Below are 13,544 nucleotides of genomic sequence, written 5' to 3'. Positions count from 1 at the left end.
TCTGGCCTTTGGATGGAGATTTACTGCTGATCACAGAACTGTGCTTCACTGAAAGATACGCATGACAACCGCAGCTTCTGCCTAATCGCGATTTTTTTTGCCTTTGCGATTTAATTCCGATTAATTGTGCAGCCCTAGTGGTCTGTATGGTTTTATTTATTTTTTGAGAGAAATTATCACTTTTATTCATCAAGGATGCGTTAATTATTCAAAAGTGGCAGTAAACATTTACATAGCTACAAAATATTTATTTCAAATGAATGCTGTTGTTTCTGACGTTCTATTCATCAGAGGATCCTAAAAATACATAAATTTTTTTTTAAAAATGTTAAAGTTAAAAAATGTTTCAGCATATTAGATGTAAATCTATTTTGTTCAAATAAATGCAGCCTTCAAGAAAAACATTTACAAATCTTTTCGCCCCTAATCTTTTAAACAATATTGTACATACATGTATGACACCAATTATCTTTACCCATCACTTGTATTAGAAGTATCAACCTCTGTCCTTTTATGAAAAATGGCAGAAAATATGACTATTGTGTGGTTTTAGAGTGAGACAAAGCTCCTGTAAAGCGTTTGGGTGGAGGAAAGGACAAAAAGCAGAAGGTCTATCCGAATGAACTGTCACAGTTCTTGTACTCCTCTCACAGATGTTGTGAAAGTCTCTGTGCTTTTTCTCGAACAGGAGAGGACCACACGCCAGCCGTCAGAAGTGGGTGGGCATGACACTCTTGTCTCTATTGTCCAACAGTCAAAATACAGCCATCATCGTGAGATCGCAACAAAGAGCTGCTGACTGCCTGGGTTTCTCTGCGCCATAAATGGGGTGAAGCGCTTTGCTCTGCCTCTGAGACAATAGGGTGCTGCCTCAGTCAACCGCTACACTGACAGCGAGGAGCCGAGGTCATGCTGAAATCTCAGCGATGCTCAGCTTCACGCTGGTTACCATGGGAATCACAGAGGACAGAAATAGCCAGAACCTCAGTGCAGGAGTGAGGAAACACAAAAAGAGGAGCATCTTTTTAATGGAAATGAGTTGCTGCACACTCCCGACCCACACAATAGCTCATGACTATCTTCATCAGCACATCTGTAATCTTCTCATTGTTATACTCTCACTGCATTTACACAGCCGTGTAATCACACAGTCCATTTAGCTCTTCTACATATAATGTAGAGTGACATTTTATGCCACTGCATTAACTAGAATGTTAGCAGTGGAAGTGACGAGTCAGAATTTAGAATATATATATATTATATATATAAGTAATTTCTTTTTACTTTTCTAACCAAACTATGCATGGTAGATTTAAGCATTTTATTATTTGCATATACCTGTCAAATTTTTGGAAACATTATGGCTTTTGAATCTTTTTAATGAATCTAATGCTTACCAAGGCTGCATTTATTTGATCAAAATACAGTAAAAACAGTAATATGAAATACTATTATAATTTGGAATAACTATTTTCTATTTGAATATATTTTAAAAAGTAATTTATTTCTGTGATGCAAAGATGAATTTTGAGCATCATTACTCCAGTCTTCAATATCACATGACCCTTCATAAATAATTCCAATAAGCTGCTTCTAAATTATTATTGGTGCTCAGTTATTAATATTGGTTCTTATGTTAAAAATGGTTTTTGCTCCTTAATATTTTGTGGAAACATTTCACAATTTAATTTTTTATTTATTTTTTTGGCATTTGAAAATTGATTTAATTATTACATTAAATTAGAAATGAATGCGTTTATCAGCAAACATGTATTAAATTTATTATTTAATACATATTTATAATATGTAATACATAATATATACATATTATTTAATACATCCTTTGTAGTATACTATATGCTGACATGCTGTGTTTTAGATGTTAGACAGTTTTGATAAGTTTAACTTTATGCAAATGAGCAGTCACACCACATGAAGTGATATCATGAAAAATGATGCATGGAAAACTGTGATGGAACTGTCGCATTCTGAGTGAGTTTGATTCATGCATGGATAATCGTTCATCTTGTTCATGATATGATGCATTATGCACTACTGCAATTTATAAACAAACACTTTTGCCTCCCAAATGTTAATTTTTAGCAGCAAGAAAATAGATTCTGTGTCAAATAAGAATGGCATGTTATTGCTACCGGCAATACAAACCATTTGGGTAGTGATCAAATCAAAAGCAATGGGTTATTGATGGATTGCACGACTGCTCATTGCTTTTGATCGGATCACAACACAAATGGGATCAGATTAACCCACCCAGTAACCCAGTAACACCCAGAATACAACCACTTTTCGACCTCTAGTGATAAAATCAATGTGTGTATGAACAGTTCATCAGAGCTCATTAACAGTGAATTAAAGCAGCATTAACTCTGCATCAGTAATCAATGACACACATACAGATGAAGATCCAGCTCCAGTAATTTCTACATTATTCAATTTGACACCGAAAGTCCATTTATTAGAGTCTTCGGCAATTCAAACTCAAGGTCTGCTGGGATCTCTCTAAAAGTGTCTTCTGCGAACTGTTACATAGAAATCTCTCCACAAAATCATTTTTTCAGGAAATGCTTACACAACATACCAGCGTTTTAATGACCAGATTAAAACGAGTTTACAATGTACTCTAATCCGCCCTAAGGAATGCTAATTTAGACTTTAGACACCCAGCGCTGTTTTATGTCCAGTATCATAAGCAGTTCATCTCATGAACTGTGTTAATTATTTAAGGAATAACGTACAATCAGATGGTCATTACTGCAAAATAAACCCGACGGGGAGATCAGACCCCAACGTGGAGCGGAGCAGGATGGGGAGGTTGTCTAATCAGAATCAAGTATTCCAGAGAGCTGCGCACATAATAAAAGACATAACAGTTCTGATCTGCAAGCGGCTCATAATGGACATTAGAAACACTAGACCAGGTGATATCAAATGAAAATGAGTCTGTACAACTGGCCATCAAAGCTTGCAAACATATGTGACCATGGACCACAAAACCTGTCATAAGGGTCAATTTGTTTAAATTGAGATTTATACATCATCTGAAAGCTGAATGAATGAGCTATTGAACTATCTGAAAATCTGGAATCTGAGGGTGCAAAAAAAAATCAAAATACTGAGAAAATCACTTTTTTCACAAACGTTAATTTGGTTCATTTGGAGTAAAAGAGAAGGAAAGGAACACATACAGACTTTTCTTTCTTTGTGTTTGTTTCTTTAGGCTGGGTAAAGAGTTTAGATATTCTTTGTTCTCGTTCCCTTCCTCTCACACACCCACAGACATGCAAATACACAAACTCTCGCATGAATAATTCAGTTTGGTGAATCTCACAAAAACATGTCCAGGTCACATTTCACCCCCAAATCAAAAGAAAATAAGAATAATATGCACAAAAATATATTTTGCATAAAGAAAAACTTTTTGTTTGTTGCATTTTGACATCATGACAATTAAATACAGTTGACTGTAGTTCTCATTATCCTCAATGATTCTCATTACTTTCTCTTGACAGCATAAAAAAATATCTGCATATATTAAAAGCATCACAACATTTACAACCATTATGTATAAATTCTTCACAATTTATTTATTCATTCAATTAATTTTTTAAAGAATGACATCCTTTTGCATTCCGATAATGAGAAATGGGAGGGATGCGTTTAATTTTCAAGAAAATGTCACAGTACAAAAATGTCTTTCTTTATGCAAAACATAATTTGTTTTGGGGTGAAATATGACCCAGACATGTTCTTGACAGGTTTTGCGAGACTCATCTATTGTGTTTGAAAGTGTAGAGGTGTCGATGTGACAGAGGCCCTGGGCAAAGCACACAATGATGATGACAAGACGTGACAACAGAAGACAACTTCCCTGCAGTATGCACTTGTGTGTGCGTATCACTTGATGGTAAACAAGACCTTGAGAATGTATGAACTTGTCCTCAGAGATGTTATTCAGGAAGTGCAACAACATACTAAGGACATAAATCTTTAAAAAATGTAGAGGTTTACATATTCATACAGCAAGACACCTTGTATTGCAATCCTTATAATATTCCCAACAGATCCGAGCCGACCGTGATGAAAAATTTAGTGTGAATATTTCCAGAGTAATGATCAAATCTGTCTCTAGTTATAAACATCAAGCAGCCAAAATACTAAATTTGACAAACAATACATGACAGTCATTGTTAAAACACTGAATGTTTGTGTGAGAGCTTCATAAGTCTTCATTTAACTCGCTTTAATCTGGTGTGCTTTAATCAGATCTCCAGAGTGTTCCAGCTGCAGTCCACAGCCTAATGAGGTCTACAGAGAAACGCTGCATGCTGTCTATAGCTCACGCCATTAGAGCTTCCTGTGAAGTGTTCTCTCTGGCCCACTGCTTCAGTCAACACACAGCCAGTTTTAAACACCAAGCCCTCTCAGAATGAACTTCAGACTGCATAACATTACAGTTGAATGGGACGAAAAACTCAAATCCCACCGCTAGAAAGAGACAGAATACAACTTTATTATCTTCATTTTTTACAAAACCTCTATTTTGGAGAACGCTAGAAAAGTAGAAAAAAAAATTCATAAAAAAAAAAAAGCGAATTAGAAAACAAGAAAAGTTTCATATCCAAAAATATCCTCAAACTCTTATGAAGCTTTAAAAAATATCACAACCATGGAAACACATTTATTTTGTGTCCAGAAACTTGGTCTGCTGAATTACCATGAATAATAAAAAGGAGAAAGTAAGGTTAGATATTTTTTAGATATATTTAGGGATTTAAAATGTATAAAGTGCAGTAGAAAAAAAAAAAAGCAATTTAATTGCCTTTATTTAATTAAAATACAACAACAACAACAACAACAACAATAATAATAATAATAATAGTTTACTATTATTATTATTACACAACAAACAAACAAAAACAAATAAATAAAAATGGTGCAGGAAACCATTGGTAACATCATAAGTAGTCCTTTATTTTATTTATTTATTTTTTTTGTAATTATTTGATCAAAAACACAGTACAAACAGAAATAATGTGAAATAGTATTACTATGTATAATAACACTGTTCTATTTTAATATAATATTTAAAATGCCATCTTAATTTTTAATATTCCTGTGATGGCATAGCTGAATTTTCAGTCTTCAATGTCGCACGATCGTTCAGAAATCATTCCAATATGCTGATTTTGTGCTCAAGTAACATTCCTTATTATTATCGATGTTAAAAACAGTTGTGAAGTTTAATATTTGTTTGTAAAAACTGCAATACGTTTTCAGAATTCCCTGAAAAGTCAAATTTCAAAAGAAAATTTTTTACAATGTAAAAGAAATTACTGTCACTTTTGAAGTATTTGTTTCTTTGTTGACCTGCTGCACATGCACCATTCTGTGCTCTTATTCAGCTAAAATATGCTTATTTTACACATCAAACGCTGCAATAAATGCATACACATGTTGTTCGTTCATTTATTATTCATTTACACAGACAAAAGAACGGTTGAAAATCATTTGGCTGTATATGCAGCTATGCTAATGAGACTAGCACACTGGTCCGATCGAGCACAGGAGTTTAGCTCATTTCAGGAGCCAGCTGTGATATATCAATCTTACCGATGAATGGCCAATCGCTCAAGACTAAAATAGACTGACTTTTTATCCATAATCGCTATGGAAACTGCTGCTGTGACATACATCAGTAGGACTCTGAAATTAAGGCAATGCTTCAGAGAGATCATGTCCTTAAACATACACAACATGGAAGTGAAGTTTGATACCGTAACCAGAAAACACTGTAAACAGTGACATGCTGTAACAGGTTATATCACCTTCTGCGACTAAACTACTTAATTCACCGAATGAATGATTTAGTTTATCCAAAAAAATCCAATATCCAATTAGGTTAAATGTAAATAGACTTTTAAATAATGCATTAAACTCTCAATCACATGCTCTTAAAATGAAGTGCGAGGACCCCTGACTATGACACAAATTGAGTTCAGTTGCTTCCTGCTACATCTGATCAGCTCTAGACCTTCACTACAAATTCACTTGGCTGGACATGCTTCAGCACACACACTGATAAAAATCCCACAATTCACAGTGAATGACGGATCTACAAGGAAGAGCTGAGGAACTTTTGTAGAGATTATGAACATTAAAATGAACTTTTTCAATGGCTCAATTTCATGCAATTTTAAGATTAATATGGAAATATAACCTTTGGTATGTTCTCTAGTTTAGCGCAAAATAATACCAAGATTTATTTACTTATTTTTTTAATTAAAACCAAATAAAAAAAAGTATGTTGCATCATCGGGGTCTATTGCATCATTCCCCCCCGCCGCCCCTAAAAAAAAAGTTTTTAGGCAATTTTCAACCTAAAATTTGAAGTTGATTAAAAAAAAAAAAGTACACGTGTAAACTACTCATTAAACTAGTGACCAATGTTCCCTTTAAGCTGCAGCCGCGCAGAAGAAATAATGTGCCGAGCACACGCAAAAATGAGCTGGGAAAGCCATTTGATTGTATTCAAGTAAAAACGCAATGATCGGGTAAACCACTATAAAGTTGATGTCGCTATAGAGTTAGAACCGGAATGATGTGCGCCAAATGAGTCGCTGTAGAAACCAAATACTTCAGTGGTTGCGGACGAAATAGCTCAAATCGAGAGCAAACGCAAGAGCAATGACGTGAAATAAAACGCCCTCGTGTTTTAAAGAAGAGTGGCTTGATTAAGTGCTGGAAATAGTGGATGATGGGCACAGAATGGTAACAAAACTCATAGAGATATTTACAGTCACACACAGGTGTATTGTGCAAGCTGTACTTCATAGGGATGTTTAGATAGCTATAGAATAATTCACGTTCACGTTTTTTTTTTCTTTGAAAATATTTAACTTGCAGATCTCAGTTTAAATGCTTCAGTTTGTTTTCTATTCTCTTCTATCAGTGTAAATGCTTCAGTTTGTTTTGATATTATATTATATTATATTATATTATGTTAGGCCTATATTATAAACCTAATAAATAACTGACCTTGTTTTTTAATGGAGTCACTTATGCTCATCAAGGCTGTTTCTGTCAGGACCACTCTCGTCAAATATGATTGACAATTAGCATACAGTTTGGATTGGCGAGATAGGTGTCGTAATCCTATAGGTTGATGGGGATCAGCTGAAAGTCAGCTGATGCGAGCTTGACTAACGTGACCTGCCAGAACTAACGCTACGCTTGATATTTATTTGATCAAAAATACAGAAAAAACAGTACTATTGTGAACTATTAGGCTATTGCAATTTCTAATATTGGTTTCCTATTTTAATATACTTTAAAATATAATGTATTCCTCGTGAAGCAAAGCAGAATTTTCAGCATCAGTACTCCTGTCTTCAGTGTCACATGATCCTTCAGAAATCATTCTAAAATTCAGATTTATTATCAGTGTTGAAACTGTTGTGCTGCTTAATATTTTTTTTATTGTGCTGTTTTGATTCTTTGATTAGGCTAATAAAAAGTTAAAAAGAACAGCATTTATTAAAAATATAAATATTTTCTAGCAATATAAGTCTTTACTATCACTTTTTATCCATTTAACACATCCTTGCTGAATAAAAGTATTAATTAAAAAAAAAAAAAAAAGAAAGAAAGAAAATGTACTGACCCCAAACTTTTGAATAGTATAGTGTATATTTTAACACAATTTCTATTTTGAATAAACACTGTTCTTTTTAACTTTTTATTTATCACAGAATCCTGAAAAATATCACCGGTCCCAAAAAATATTAAGCAGCACAACTGTTTCCAACATTGATTATAAATTAGCATATTAGAATGATTTCTGAAGGATCATGTGACACTGAAAATTCAGCTTTGCTTTACATGAATAAATTAAATTTTAAAGCATATTAAAATAGAAAACTTTTATTCTAAATTGCAATAATATTTCACAATATTATTTTGTGAAATAATATTCAGTATTTTTGATCAAATAGATACAGCCTTGATGAGCCTAAGAAACTTCTTTTAAAAAATTTATTGATCCCAAACTTTTGAACGGCAGTGTATTATACTGTAAAAATATTCTCTCAGGTAACCTAAAATGTACATAATTTAGTTACATCAATGGTCAAATCAAATATAAATAGCACATTAAAGTTAAAAGTTACACATTTTTTTGTGTACGCGCTGTACAGGTCTGGTATAAAGAATGTTTTTGCTCAGGTGGCCCGAAATGTCCGCCCAATAGAGAAAAGTTTTGCTCAGCAAGAAAAAAAATTAGAGGGAACATTGCTAGTGACAACTAACAAGGTAATTTTCAATTTATCTCAGTGCAAGTTGCTAGGCTGGCACATAAATATTTATTTATTTATGCATTTGTTTATTTATTAATTTACATGATTAAGTCTCTTATGCTCACCAAGGCATTTATTTTTACATTACTTTGTATAAATTACAGTAAAACAGTAATATTGTGAAATATTATTACATTTTCAAACATCTGTTTTCAATGTGAATATATTTAAAATGCAATTTAGTCCCATGATGGCACAGCTGAATTTTCAGCATCATTAGTCTTCAGTGTCACATGATAATTCAGAAATCATTCTAATATGCTCATTTGGTGATTCCTTATTATTACCAAGCAGTTGCTTAAAGGGATAGTTCACCCAAAAAAATGAAAACCGTGTCTTTAATTACTCACCCTCGTGTCGTTCCAAACCCGGAAGACCTTCGTTTATCTTCAGAACACAAATTAAGATATTTTTGATGAAATCCGAGCGCTTTCTGACCCTGCATAGACAGCAACGCAACTACCACATTCAAGGCCCAGAAAGGTACAGTAGTAAGGACATTGTTAAAATAGTCCATGTGACATCAGTGGTTCAAGTGCAATTTTATGAAGCTATGAGCGTATATTTTGTGCGCAAAGAAAACCAAAAATAAATACTTTATTCAACAATTTCTTCTCTTCCAGTCAGTCTCCACAGCCATTCATGAGAGTACCATGACATGTGGGTGAGTAATTAATGACAGAATTTTAATTTTGGGGTGAACTATCCCTTTATGACCCTAAAGCTCTAAATGGTAGTGTACTACAGGGCTTGAAAATGAAAAAATAAAATAAAAAATGTAATCGGTTCACTAACATTTCTGTTCCTGTGTTCCTCTGTATTATTACTAGAGCCCGACCGATATATCGTTTTGCCGATTTTATCGGCCGATATGAGCCTGTCGCCGATATATCGGTATCGGCGAATATGCCGCCAATATGCCGCCGATATGAAATTTACTGTACTATAATATACACAAAGAATATCGGCCGATATATCGGTATCGGCCTTTTTTTTTTACTCCCTAATATCGGTATCGGTATCGGACCCAAAAAACCCATATCGGTCGGGCTCTAATTATTACCATTCCAAAACTGGTTTGAGTAGAAAAAATACCAGTTAATAACTAGGGGTGTAAATCGGATGGTTCGTCACGATACGATACGATATCGATTCTCATACCCAGCGATACGATATTTGCCGATACCTAAAAAAAAAATTCTACGATACGATACGATTACGATTTGATTTGATACAGGAGTATATCGATCAATATATCGGTATTATGATATTATATACCTATTTTAAACAACCATCTACATTTTTATTAACTCACAAATGCAACCAAAATATATAACATGAACATTTATCTGAAATTTTCACATCCTGTACCTCAATTGGGACATTCACAACAAAAAATAGGCCTACACTTTTTTCTTTTTTTGTTTTAACAATAAAGAAAATAAACAATTGGAAGAACAATTCTGACTGCTACTATGGGCTCAGTGCTAAAAATCTTTTCTACAGATAACCAAATTACAAGCAATAGCAGAAAATAAATACAATAGAACAAAGACACAAGTTCAATAAACAGTGCTTTTCAGGTTTTTCAGCCCAGTCTAAAAGAAATTTTCAGGTACGCTACAGAAATGTAATAATCAAATAATCAAATGTAAAATAACTGCATAGTCTTCACTGTATAAATTAACTATAGATTAATCATTTTTGATGTTACAAAGGTTATTTAGTCAGGAGCAGTGAGCACTTGTATTTTTCTTTGACAGCATTATATTTATTATTAGTTTGCTTTCACTTTAAGAACGAAAGCACGGGTTTAATATACTGATACACATGCCTGTTCTTTCTCAACTGTTTAGGTTAAGACATATGCCTAACCGACTGTGCTCACAAGGATATTCGCCAAAACGCGCATTTTGATGTAATTTTGTCTGTATTTATTCATCCATGCACAAAAAAGCGGAAGAGAGCTCAATTTAGTATTCGCGCGGTGTAGACACGGCTGTCTGTGTGCCTGCGCGCGCTTCAGATGTGTGCGCAGAAAACTTCTCACACAGCGCTCGACTGTTCCGCCAACAATCCCGAGTGTCTTTTATGCTCACCTTGTGCCTTCGGGCAGTCCTTATATCCAGTCCTGATACGTGTGTTTGAACGAGTTGGCGGTAATGCATAGACGGACATCATGTGAAAATGTGGACAGCGCCAAAACAAAGGTGCCTATTTATACTACAGATATCGATATTTTACGCGTGGCATCAATGCATCGTATCGTCAGACATCGTATCGATGTATTGATCCATATTGATGAATCGTTACACCCCTATTAATAACGTCATTTTTAAAAAATTTCCTTTGCCTATAATAATAATAATAATAATAATAATAATAATAATAATAATAATAAAGTACAACATTTTCTTTACTCAAAAAAAAAAACGGGAAGACATCTGGTATCTTAACCCGCTAGCTTATAGAGCCAATACAGCATCATCTTTTCTAGATTTTGGCCAAATGTAGGCTACTAAACAAAAGAAAAATATCTGTTAAAGGGGTGGTTGATTGCGATTTCAATTTCTTAATGTTAGTTAGTTTGCAATGTTGCTGTTTGAGCATAAACAATATCGACAAAGTTACGAAGCTGAAAGTTCAATGCAAACGGAGATATCGTCTTTTAAAATTCTGGCGGTTTAATGCCTACCAAAACGGCTGGTAGGGACTACAATGAGTTGCTACCCGGGTTTGTGACATCACAAACCCAGATAAACCCCGCCCTCGGGGAAAAGGCAGTAAAGGGGGCCACGATCCTCTTCAATAATATCCTCAACTTCTCAATCGGGCTCAAACTGATAATCGAAATTAATGGCGCCGTTGTTTACAATACAACCGGAGCACATGCCGCTGAGGTGAGGGGCGGAACGATTAGATGCGCACTAGAGGCAGTTTAGCCAACCACAACACACTGGGCTAGCTAACCAATCAGAGCCCATCGCCTATTTCTGAGGGCGGGGCTTCATAAAAACAGGAAAAGATCAGCCCGTTTCTCAGAGAAGGGACAGAGTGATGTGGAATAAAGTTAAATTATGTGAAAAATAACGTGTTTTTTTTTAAACTAAGCATTAACACATGTTAGACTGCATAAGTCTAACATAAGTCGCGTATACACGTCGCATTTTATTATTAGGCTACATTCATAAATAACATAATGTAGGCTAAGATACTGATAAAGCAACATGTTTACAAACATTATAAACAGAGCTATTAGTTCCCTTCTCTCCACAACAAATCCTCTAAAGTTAAGGCTAGTCTCGCGTAGCCAGACCTTCAGACTGACGGCTGAAGGTCTGGAATTCATGGCAGCTTTCATTGGCCAAAAATATGTTGTGTCTGTGTGCATGTGGGGCACCGGTGCGATATAGTCATACCAATGCTGGTTGCACAGATAGAATCATTCAAAACTATCAAGCTTTTGCAAAATAAATAGGCCTAAAACCGTAAAGCTTTTGCAAAATAAAGAAAATTTCTTTCTGCCGTTTCGTTTTCCTTTCCGGGATCTTTGAATAGCGTCACAAACCGAAACTAAGCACATTTTTTCTTTCGTTTTGTTAATCTGTTAATGATTTTAGTGAAATATATTTTGTGTATAGGCCTATATATTCCTTGTTATGTTAGCCTATAGTTTTATTCTGTTTTCTCCCTTCACAGTTCGCGCTGCAGGTGCGTGCATGTGATCTGTTGAATCCATCTTACACTATCCTCGGATAAACTCTAACGCCGGTGCATTGCCATTGCGACTTACCTATGATGAGTTCACAGCTGAGCGCGGGCATTTCACTCGTTGGATGCATCAGCATCACATTTGCATAGGCCGTACTCCTGGAATTCGTGATTGGTTGTCAACAAATTTCAAATATTAAATGGAACGATAAAACAACATTATTAACCGGTTAATGGCCATTTCAAATTTTCGATTCTGTTCGGAACTATAAAATTTGATGAAACTATAAAAATTTCCATTTCCATTTCTGTTCCTGTTCCTTTCAAAATTTTGTTTGTTCCTTGAACTGATTCAGAGCCCTGGTGTACTATCTACTTATGTTGTCATAAGCTATAAATAAGACTAATAAGACAAATCATTCTGGGGCTGCAGAAGCACAGCTACCTCCATTGTTGTCAATGGCACTATATTTACAAGAAATCCCCCAAACCATGTCGAAGAATCAGTGATATACAGGTGCATCTCAATAAATTAGAATCAAAATCATCACAATTAAAAGAACCAAAGACTTAAACTACTTCAGTCTGTGTGCATTGAATTTATTTAATACACGAGTTTCACAATTTGAGTTGAATTACTGAAATAAAGGAACTTTTCCATGACATTCTAATTTATTGAGATGCACCTGTACAGGAGCAAACAGCCACCTCAGTGCTTCAGGACAGATTCCTGACTGTACTTGAACGGTCCTGCCATGGCTTTAAGCTGGACACCATCAATAATGACAGACAGTAGTCCACATTCAATCAGACAGAGAAACAGCTCAAATCCCAGTGGGCTGTCTGCTAGAAGAAACAAGACAACTCAATGCTGCAATCGCTGACAAAGTCGCTGCTATAAAGTGCTGCATGAAAAGCCTGAATGCATATAAGAGGCCCATTTTTAGGGGTCTAAATACTTTCTGAAGACATTGGATGTTTTACACCATCTTGAAAATGCAGCACAAAACCTGACTGAACGAATAAAGACCGGAAAATAACGGTAATTTAAATTTGTTAGACTATTTTAGCTCGTTAGAGGTAGCGATCTGTGTCAGATGGGAGCGAAAGATCGGATTTTTTGTGCCAGTGTAAACGCAGCCTATGTCGACAGAGGAAAATATCTTGCTGTCCTAGGTAGAGTACGCCAAACACAATGTGTTCTAAGCAGTAAATTGTCAAGTCAAAAGACAATTTTATTTGCATATCACTTTTCACAATACACAGAGTCAAAGCAGCTTTTCAGTAATGTATATATATATATATATATATATATATATTATAACACCTTAATGCCTAATAGTCCAGCAGCTGTGAAATGCCTATTTAGCAGCTGTGAAATAGGATAGCTAAAATTAAATTAAATTATTTAAAATAATAATTAATTATTATTTATTATGTTCATTTATGTGATTTAAAATG

The 13,544-nt window shown here is 34.7% G+C and overlaps 1 protein-coding gene across 1 annotated transcript in view; it reads right to left on the bottom strand.

The window, feature by feature from the left end:
* pcdh15a (protocadherin-related 15a) overlaps positions 1–13,544 on the bottom strand; it is a 202,379-nt gene that overhangs the window by 38,812 nt on the left and 150,023 nt on the right. The window lies entirely within an intron of this gene.

Source organism: Sinocyclocheilus anshuiensis, unplaced genomic scaffold (genome assembly GCF_001515605.1).
Source record: "Sinocyclocheilus anshuiensis isolate Anshui unplaced genomic scaffold, SAMN03320099.WGS_v1.1 scaffold407, whole genome shotgun sequence".
In the NCBI taxonomy this organism is placed as follows: domain Eukaryota; kingdom Metazoa; phylum Chordata; class Actinopteri; order Cypriniformes; family Cyprinidae; genus Sinocyclocheilus; species Sinocyclocheilus anshuiensis.
Note: the sequence above shows the minus strand (reverse complement) of the source record. Positions and strands in the feature narration are given on the sequence as shown.